Source organism: Hippopotamus amphibius, chromosome 9 (assembly GCF_030028045.1).
Source record: "Hippopotamus amphibius kiboko isolate mHipAmp2 chromosome 9, mHipAmp2.hap2, whole genome shotgun sequence".
NCBI lineage: Eukaryota > Metazoa > Chordata > Mammalia > Artiodactyla > Hippopotamidae > Hippopotamus > Hippopotamus amphibius.
Genome location: NC_080194.1, coordinates 60,322,508 through 60,331,596, shown reverse-complemented (window position 1 = coordinate 60,331,596; position 9,089 = coordinate 60,322,508). Strand labels below are relative to the sequence as shown.

At 35.9% G+C, this 9,089-nt stretch overlaps 1 pseudogene; it reads right to left on the bottom strand.

The window, feature by feature from the left end:
- Window positions 1-7,232: 7,232 nt before the first annotated feature.
- LOC130829629 (U6 spliceosomal RNA) lies at window positions 7,233-7,347 on the bottom strand (annotated as a pseudogene).
- Between the last annotated feature and the right edge of the window lie 1,742 nt (window positions 7,348-9,089).

Below are 9,089 nucleotides of genomic sequence, written 5' to 3'. Positions count from 1 at the left end.
CAAACAAGAAAAAAAGGGCAAAAGATCTGAGGAGTTATCTTTCTAGATATTTATGGATGACACATAAATGTATAAAATGATATTCAACATTATCAGTCATTAGGGAAATGCAAGTGAAAATCACGAGTACTCCACAACTATAATCTGAAATATAATTAAGCACCTGTCAATATCAAGAGCTGGTAAGAATGTAGAGCAATTGGAATTCTCATATATTGCTAGCCAGAAAGCAAAATGATACAGCTACCCTGGAAACTATGTTGGCAGTTTCTTATAAAGTTACCATATGATCCAGAAATACCACTTCTAGATGTTTATTCAAGAGAAGTGAAAACATATGTCTACACAAAATCTTATTCACAAACATGTATAGCAGATTATGCTATAGAGATTAAATTTGTAATCTCAAAACAATTAAAGTGTCTACAGTTGGTTAGTGGATAGAATATGGTGCATCTATACAATGACATTCTACTCAGCAATACAGCAAAACAGATGAATCACGAAGATGCTAAAGGAAAGAAATCATATTATAATGGCTACATTCTTAATTGTTCCATTTATATGATATTCAGGAAAAGGCAAAATTAAGGAACAAAAGCCAGATCGGTGGTTGCCAAGGCTGCTGCTGGGGAGAAAGGAATGATTATGATTATAAAGAGACATGAGGGAGCTTTTAGAGTGATAGAAATATTCTTTGCCTTAATTTTAGTAGTATTCATGTGACTGAGTGTATTAGAGTATGTAGAACTATGTATCTAAAAAGAAGGGAGAAATGTATGGCATTAAAAATATAACAACCAGATTTTGTTAAAAAGATAAATGCTGAGTAAATTTTGTAGAATAGAGATTACTGGCAGTACTGGGGCCTGAGAGCAGACTGCTTAGCCTGTTTCTAAATACTGGCCAAACTATTTGTTGTACAGTAGATGATTCTAATGCTGGAAAGTTGAAATTGTTATTTTTGAAACTACTTTCTAAATGGGGCTTATAATTATGTAAAACTATAAAATCAAATCAAAAGTTATAAAACAAAAATCTCATGGAATGTACCCAATTCCTAGCTTCTGGAAAATGACAGATATAACTAGTCCTTTCACTTTTACTAGAGTACTTTGTTATATTCTTGGAATTTTCACCTCCCATAGCAAACACTTCAGGTCCAGCCTGTCAGCAGTTATGCTTAAGTGTGTCACTGCTTTTCACCAATGCATTGAACAAAGTGTGGTTGTGAAAAGTTGTAAACGACTATAAAATTTTGAATTCAGAAATAAAGACAAAATGATAAAAAGTAACTAATCTTCTCTGGATCTCAATCTTGCCTTCCAATAGAGACACTACACAGTGATGGTAGAGTAATTAATCAAAGATAGTCATGCAATAGCAAATGCCACAGGACAAGAAACAACTTGTTTACAGATATCTTGAATGTCACATAATGAAATATGAGCTTTAGTTTCATTGATTAGATTTCAAATGCAAAACACCACAGGAAAGATAAATAATTTATTGGAATTCATACTTAAAGGTAAGGTACTTGTCATACATTTTTGCCTGAGAATATGCTTTAAGATAAAATGTCTATGAAGCACAAATCTATTAGGAGCTCCTAAGGAATCTGGTCATGTTGAAGGTACTCAGTTACTAGAGTCTTCAAGGTTTCTAGTGATACCCTACTCATTTTAATATTGTGTGCCTAGAATATCCTCTTTAAAAATAATATACAGTTATGAATTGATACCTTAGTAAATGACGGGGAAAATGTACACATTAAAAATTATCAGACTTAATTGGACTTCTTGCCTTTACTTTTCCCCTCCATTACATCTTACTCATTCCCTCTGTAGTTAGCACTATTAAATCTAGATTAAATTATGATGCTTCATACATAAATCCCCTACAGATCTATAACAAAATCCATAACAGAATGAAAAATTCTTCATAAATAGATATCAGTATAATTTCCCAGATGTTTTTCACACTTTCAGCCCCTTCCACTTCGCTTTCCATCCCTCAGCACTCATATTTGTGTGCATCTCTTTGCCATGTTTCACTACATACCTGGGCATTTTTTACTTGTTTTTGCATCTGTAAGATAGCACATACTGAGTCTTTTTTTGGAATGCATATCTCAGTTTTTTTCTGAAGTGAAACTGACTCCTCTGCAAGCCACAGTTCAAAAGTTGCCTTCTGGGTGAAAACTTTTTAACACTACCTGGGCTTCAATTTCTGTTTTTGCTGCCTTAATTCTTTGTTCATAATTCTGTAGTAATTCCTATGACATTTTCATGCACTTGATTATTTACTTTTCATCTTCTTCCTTTACCAATTACCCTTACATTTGCTCAACTCAGGGAAGAATCTATGCCATTTTAATCTTTTAGATTTTACTATCTAACATGCATGGAACATGGTATTTGCTAAATACATTATTATTATGTAAGTTAGTTAAACTGAACAAACCATGTGTTTTGAGCACTTAGAGTAATCTAATTTCAGATGGCAAGTAAGATTATATTTGGAGTCAATAGTCACTGCCATGTACTATTAACTGGAAACGCCTCTGTATAAAAGATGTGATGATCATAACTTATCTAACATTAACTGTTCATTAGATATCAACATTAGATCAGCTATTCAGTTTGTATGTAACAATAAACCCAAGAAGAATACCTTTATCATGGATTTTTAGCTCTAGACTTCATGCTTCCTGAGAGCAGGCACCAAAACCTATTAATATTTATATCCTCAGCACTTAGTGGTTCTTGTTGATAATAGACACAATTACATGTTTGGATTCTGTAATTTAAACTAAATGTAAATTGGGTACTTATTTTTAAGTAATAAGTTTCCGAAGGTGAGTGAGCATAGGCTTGAATGAATTCCAAGCCCATATTCTTATATGCTTTTCTGCTTCTAAGAGTAATCATATAATTGTTGATTTAATTTTTCTTAAAAATTGAGGACAAAATAATAATATACTACAATATTTATACTTCATTCATATGCATTATGCATTAATTGAGAAAAAAAAAAAAAAAGAAGGGCATCCCTGGCGGCACAGTGGTTAAGAATCTGCCTGCCAATGCAGGGGACATGGGTTCAATCCCTGACCAAGGAAGACCCCACATGCTGTGAAGCAACGAAGCCTGTGCACCACAACTACTGAAGCCTGTGCACCTAGGGCCTGTGCTCTGCAACAAGAAAAGCCACCACAGTAAGTCCGCATACCACAACAAAGAGCAGCCCCTGCTCACCACAACTAGAGAAAGCCCATGTGTAGCAACAAAGACTCAACACAGCCAAAAATAAGTAAATAAATAAATAAATAGATAAATAAATAAATTTATAAAAAATTGAAAAAACCAAGAAAATATCCTACTAGCAATTATAGCTTCCAATCTTGCATTGCAAGGAAAATTATGACAAAGCATAAAATGAGGACAGATAAAATGAGGACAGCACAAATGATAGATAATCTGATATAAAATTTCTAAAATCATTAAACCAAAAAACTGACAAACTTTAGTAAAATAAATATTTAAATTATACAAGAAGTTGTCAAAGTATAATATCTAAAATCACCATTTTCATACAAATATAAATGTATACCTGTCAAAAACGTAGTTTGATTTCATTAATTAATGAGGGAACAAGCAATATGTTACAACTGGATCAAAGAAGAATACAAAGAACAGACATGTTTAGGAATTCAGAAACACTAAAAATTATTTACTAGATGAAAAATTGATTATTATTCACAGTGCAATAATCAAATACTTTCCATGTGACAGTTTGTATTTCTGTGAATGAACACCATTTGCTTTATTATTAGTTTTCTATAACTTTCAGTGTTGTAATACATCACAAAGACAATGAAAAGTGGAGATAATCTAAAAGAATATGCTAGACAGGACACACAAGAATCCTTTTTTGTCATTTAAAAATGCACAGACATATATATACTACCAACTCTAAAATAGCCAGTGGGAAGTTGTTGTATAACAAAGGGAGTTCAACTCCAGATTGGAAGATGCCTTAGAGGACTGGGACGGGGAGGGTGGGGGGGACTCGAGGGAGGGTGGGGGGGGAGTTGAGGGAGGGAGGGAATACAGGGATATGTGTATAAAAACAGATGACTGAACTTGGTGTACCCCCCCAAAAAAAAATCATTCATGTTTTCTTGATTAAAAAATCTATAATACCATTTAAACTAATCCTACATTTGTTAAGATTTGTTTTATTTTTTTTTAATAAATTTATTTATTTATTTATTTATTTTATTGGCTGTGTTGGGTCTTTTTTGCTGTGCACGGGCTTTCTTTAGTTGTGGTGAGTGGAGGCTACTCTTCGTTGTGTGCGGGCTCCTCATTGCCGTGGCTTCTCTTGTTGTGGAACATGGGCTCTAGGTCCATGGTCTTCAGTAGTTGCAGCACATGGGCTCAATAGTTGTGGCTCACGGGCTCTAAAGCGCAGGCTCAATAGTTGTGGCGCACGGGCATAGTTGCTCCGCGGCATGTGGGATCTTCCTGAATCAGGGATCGAACCCTTGTCCCCTGCATTCGCGGGTGGATTCTTAACCACTGTGCCACCTAGGAAGCCCTAAGATTTGTTTTATGATTAAATAATGTATGTATATTCCTGAAAGACCACGTATTACATGGCAACATATACATTGACATGGATTTCAGGGACTCTCAATGTAAGAATGTTTCAGAACATTTAGTTTAAGACAAATTTTTGAGAGCTATTAGGAAAAGTTCCAAATTCTATGCCCTAATTGTGTTTAAGACAATTGGAATACTTTACATTTGATGTGATAACATTATGTGTGGATTTCTTGATAATGTGAAATCAATTTTTAAAGAATTTTAAATTGGAAAACATATCCTTACTGTTACTAAGGAAAAAAACAATTATTACTTTCATAAGATCCTGCAGCCTAAGATTTGAGATGTTCTTGTAAGTATATTTAACGTTTTTTGCAATATATGTTGACAGGTGGCAGTCCTGTATGTGTTAAGAAATGTTTTACTTGCTGTGTTTAAAAATAGAATTGGAAAGGAAATGTTTCAAGATAATGAATTTGTTATGAAAAAAGTTTCATATCTTAAATACAAACAGTTAACATATTTCCATCAGTCTCAAAAGGAAAAAAACCATGCCTGCAATAAAAGGAAAATATAAGATTTGCCAAGAAGAATTGAAGAGTACTGATGTAATTGCTTGGGAAAAGGGCCACTGAGTTGGAGAGCTTGATTAAAAGAGCTGTGGTGCTTGGGTGGAATCCAGCCAGGCAGCCCAGCAGCTGCACATCTTGGACAATCTGTTGCTGATTATTAGTGATGCAAAGCCAGGTATAATCATTGGTGCACATTGTTATGAATGCATGTATCAAAATTCCAACAGCTTCTTTTATAATTTGACACAAAGTAGGCTATGCCTTTCTAAAACTACTTTTTTCTTTCTTTTTTTTAAGGGCTTGGTTTCTTTGTTTTATTGGGTTTTTTTTAAGCTCTTTATTGGAATATAATTGTTTTACACTCTTGTACTAGCTTTTGAGGTACACCAAAGTGAATCAGCTGTATTTATTAAGGGCTTGGGTTTTTTTTTTTGTATTTTGTTTTTTTTTAATAAGCGAAACTGTTTATGAAGCATGAGCGCTATACAGAGACTAAATGCCAGGGAGGGGGAGGGGGACACAATTTTAGGAATACTAAAATACTTATTTAACCAAAGAATATTAAAATGTTCACCAAAAAGGGGATATATTGTCACCAAAGTCATTAGGCACAGGATGCTATCTTTCTTTCATGTAACCTAAATAGTTGGCGGAGCCCTGGAGATTCTAACTTTCAATATGTGAGACTAAGGAATGCGAACCTATAGCTAACTTGAAATAAGGCAAAGCAAAGGAAGACTTGTGCAGTTAAAGCCAGAGCAAGACATCCAAACTATGGGAGAAACATAGACAGTAATAAAGCAGAGATGCCAAAGATAAATATCCATATACACTAATTCATTTACAGCAAGCCCCATGTGCCCAAAAGATGTGTCTTTCCCTCTGCAAACCCAACATCCTCTCGAACACTCGGCAAGCTGGACTCCAACCTCTGTGACACAGATCTGCTTGGCCACATATTCCCATCAGCTCCTCCAGATCAGCAGAAACAGGAGCCAGGGCTTGTCACTCAATCCATGACTCTTCTAACTAGTTCCACGTGTCTGGGCCCTCCATCACTTTGCCCTATGTTTATTTGCTCCAGCTTAGTTGGTACCCCTCAATGCCCATGGCCACACCATAATCATTCCCCTTCCTGGCCTCTGCTACAGTTTTGTTTCCCTTGATCCAAATCCAGCCTTTCCTTTAAAGTCCAGATCAAGGACCATCAATCCCATACAGCCTTCCCCAATGATCCAAGACTGATGCTTTCCCTCCCTACTCTGAATTCAGTCAGTACTTTCAATCAGAGTCAGACCATTACCTCTTAAGTTGCTTTATGACTGCTAGGCTAACTTGAACTTCTATGAATGTAATTTCTTTTGGAAAAAAACTGAATTAATTAATTAATTAATTAATTAATTAATTTTGGCTGCATGGTATGGCATGTAAGATCTTAGTTCCCTGACCAGGGATTGAACCTGCCCCCTCTTCATGCTGTGGAAGTACAGAGTCTTAACCACTGAACTGCCGGGAAGTCCCTATGATTGCAATTTCTGAGGCATGGGGCCATGACCTCCACCTCACCTGACATAGGCCCACATACAAGGAAGCTATTTATGAATCATTTTTTTTGATAGAATGACTCTTTTTTTTTTTTTGACATGTACACACTGCTATTTTTATTTCTTTTTAATCTTTATTGGAGTGAAATTACTTTACACTCTTGTTCCAGTTTCTGCTGTACAACAAAGTGAATCAGCTGCATTTATACCTATATCCGCATATCCCCTGCCTCCTGCAACTCCTTCCCCACCTCCCTATCTCACCCTTCTAAGTCATCACCAATCATTGAATTTATCTCCCTGTATTATGTAGCAGCTTCCCACTAGCTATCTATTTTACATTTGGTGGTGTATATATGTCAATGCTACTCTCTCACACTGTCCCAGCTTCCCCTTCGCACCCCATCCCCCTGCCCTGTGTCCTCAAGTCTGTTCTCTGCATCTGCATATTTATTCTTGCCCTGCCACTGGGTTCATCAGTACCAATTTTTTAGATAGAATGACTCAAAAATGTGGAACACAGCATGAATTTGCATGTCATCCTTGTGCAGGGGCGATGCTAATCTTCACTGCATCATTCCAATTTTAGTATATGTGCTTATGTGCTGCCGAAGGGAGCACTGAAACTACTCTTGATACTCATTAGAATTCAAAGGATCATGTAGCAGTAAATTAAGGCTACATTCATACACTTTTTTTCCTGTTAAAGGACACAACCATATTACGACCAGAGAGGACTTTTGACTTTTAACCTGCCTTGAAAAGATTTTCCAACATTTAGGAATTGGCTATTATTATACTTATGTAGTAGAGTATCTTATTAAGCTGGAATAAAAACTGATAAAACCTATAAGTAGAGTTAGAAAAAATGTTGATACACAGAGATGGAGATGGAAGACTAAGGAATTCCTTGAAATGAGTTAGGGAGGAAAATTTCAACTCTTTCAGTACCTGAGGTTCACACATATTGGATAGTGGAACCCTTACAAAAGTCAGACTGTATGGATGGCTGACAATGCTTAGAGTAATAAAAGAAAGAAACAGAGAAAGAGCACATTTATTCTAGAAACAACAGAGTGGATGACCTCAACATCCAGCCAAATGCACCATTTGTTATAGTACATACAGGTACCCTCTATATACTGTAGGAAATAGACAAAGTATCATGATATAAATTGAGAGGCACCTCGCTACATTTTGTATCAGGATCCTACTGAACAGTTCTGCTGTAGGACTCCTGATACCCATGTGTACACAGAGAGACCAAAGAATACTCCTGTCACAAATTATAACTGGCCAAAGCTAAGGCTGTGGGAAAGTCTAACTACACTTGAGCAAGCATCAGATCATCTGAAACATCTTTCCCAAAATTGGAGGTGGCCATGTATGAGTTGTAGCACACTTGCCAATAAGGAGAGAGTAGTAACAAGAATAAAGTCCTGTCTTGGAACTATCCTAAGGCAGCAGTATTGACTAGAGCTGGAGCAGAATAATGTAACTCATCTTAGAGGAAAAAGCTTTAACTCTTTTGTGTTCCAAGAAACCAAAACTGTGAGTTAATGGCTACTCAGCCCCAATCTCCTGGACATAAAACAGCAGGTATACCTTTATTATCAGAAGTGAATCAGCAGAGATTTCTATCCATGTAGAACTCAATTTCATAAGGCTATAGGAGAACAATAACCAGAAACAAATTGAAGACTAGTTTAAAATACCCCTTGGAGATTCCCAGAAGTACTTGGAGGAAGGTAAATCTTCAAGAAACAAAGTTTCTCAAATGAGTGGTAAGAGCATGAAACTACTAAGATTTATAAAGTTTAATATAGATTTGTCTTGACTTATAGTCTGGTGAAGCCTGGGAGATTCAGAATATGTCTTAGTCAGCTACTTTTGAACATTTCAAAGAAAAACCATAGCTCACATTCCAATCTAACAATTATTTTTGCAGAAATCTAAACCCCTGGAGACTAAGCTGTCCATTCCCTGAATGGACAAATAAATGGCTTACTTTAGAAAATGCAAGTGTATTCAGCTGCTCAATCAATAATAAATCTCAAGTGCCCCACTGAAAGCAATGCTACAGAAAAAGACAATATTTAAATATGAGAACAGTTATTTAGCATAACATATGGGGAGAGCAGTGGCAGTGCTTTGTCAGAGGATGGGACATTAATTGATAGCGGTTTGCCATCTTACTGTAAGAAAATAGAAAACTGCAAAAATATGTGGAAAAAAAAACTTTTATAGGCGCTGGGCAACAATCATCACAGGACTTTTACTCCTTAGAGAAGAGAAAAAATGAAAAGAACACTGCAAATGCTCTGTTGTATGCCGTGATTCACTTTCTCAAGAGTGTTACCTGG